This window comes from Nestor notabilis, unplaced genomic scaffold (genome assembly GCF_000696875.1).
Source record: "Nestor notabilis isolate BGI_N333 unplaced genomic scaffold, ASM69687v1 scaffold17924, whole genome shotgun sequence".
Classification (NCBI taxonomy): domain Eukaryota; kingdom Metazoa; phylum Chordata; class Aves; order Psittaciformes; family Psittacidae; genus Nestor; species Nestor notabilis.
The window spans coordinates 5359-6977 of record NW_009925356.1 but is presented as its reverse complement, the minus strand read 5'-3'; positions in this window follow the sequence as shown (position 1 = coordinate 6977).

Below are 1619 nucleotides of genomic sequence, written 5' to 3'. Positions count from 1 at the left end.
GTCTCAGCCATAACCAGCTCCCCCCTTTCTTGCTGAGCACAGTGAAGGGGAAGGTTGCACCCCAGGAGGAGCCCCTGCACCCCACCCGCTCCCTTTATACACCCTGGGAAAAGGGGCCTTGCACAAATGTCTCCCCTTCCTCTGCTTCAAGGCACCTCTTTCCCAGCACACTCTGGGCTTTGATTCTTGAGGCACCTCAACCTGGGGACCCAGCCTCGTTGACGTGCCATAGTGAAACAGCTCTCGCACAGTACCTCAGCCGCTTGTTTGTGGCGCCGATGAGGGATCTTTCTGCCTTGCCAGGAAAAACAGGGGTGGCTCTTCTGGAGGGCTGAGAAGCAGCTTTAACACTTGTGGGAGAAGCCACAGCACAGACCAGGCACGGAGATTAGAGGCAGCGGAAGGAGCTTGGTTTTGCTGTTCCTGCAGCTGAGCTGTCTCCGCTTCCCCGGCCCAGAGGTCACTGCAGAGCATCTTGGACCACAGGGCTGGACGTCACCCAGAAGCTGCAAGGGGAGATGCTCCAGAGGAGGGGAGGTTTCCTCTTGGTCTTCCATTCTGTGGATGGTGCTGGAATACAGAGGGCTCAGCCCCATCCGAGGGAAGCATTTCCCTGCCTGAAAACCAACCCAAACTGTCCCTCTGCGACCCAGCCTGTCACCCGCTTCCTCCTGCGCTGCCTCTGCTCTAACCCCAAAGGTGCTGAGTGATTTGGGCACTGCCTTTGCTCCAGAAATGTTCTTCTGTTGGTGTCTCCAGGCTCCCCTTCCACAGCTCCACACCACGGCCTCCTCTGGCAGCGACTGGACCCCGACTCCATCCAGAGGCGATGCCGGGGAGGGAGCAAAGCACAGCACTAGCTTAAAAACTGCTTGGAATTCCCACCCTGGCTAAGAGGTGAGGCCATGGAGCAGGGTTTGCTCAGGGAAAGCTGCTGCCCTAAGGTGTGTCATGAAAGCAGGCCCATGGGGTGCTCCGTGTGGGCGCACATGGGAGGTGAGAGCATCCGCTCGGAAAAAGGGATCTGAGCAGGGACCTTGCCAAAGAGACAAGGAGGAAAAGGTGATAAATGAAGCCTACAGGGACACAGACCTGGCCAGGTAAGTGCAATAAACCAAGCTCTTCACTCGGGACGATCACTGGGGTATCACAAGCATCACTTCAGGGAGCCCAGTTTTTGTGACTGAGGATGCAAAGCTGGGGGGTCCCAGATGCTGGGGGTGGCAGTGGCAGGGGCTGGAGCTGCCTTTTTTTTTTCCCAGCCCACCGGGCGACTGGACAGTCCTGGCTGAGCCCGTCTGTGCCCGGTCCTGCCCAGGCCCCGTCCCAGCTCCAGGCAGTGGAGCCATCTGGCAGCAGCTCCCTTCACGCTCTGCTTTATTTTGTGCTTGACCTGGTGGCTTTCGGAGCGATGTGACAAAGCCACCAGCCAGGGTCCCTGCGAGCAGGGATGAGGCCATCACCCCGGGCACATGAAAAGCTGCCTGGAGCAGAGAGGTGGGATGCAAAGCCCAACATGTGCTGCTCCCCTCATCTACCAGAGGCAAACGTCTGCACCCCGAAACCCATTGGCAGCATGACAGACCTGAGCAAGCAGCTCCCACATGGAGCCAGACCTC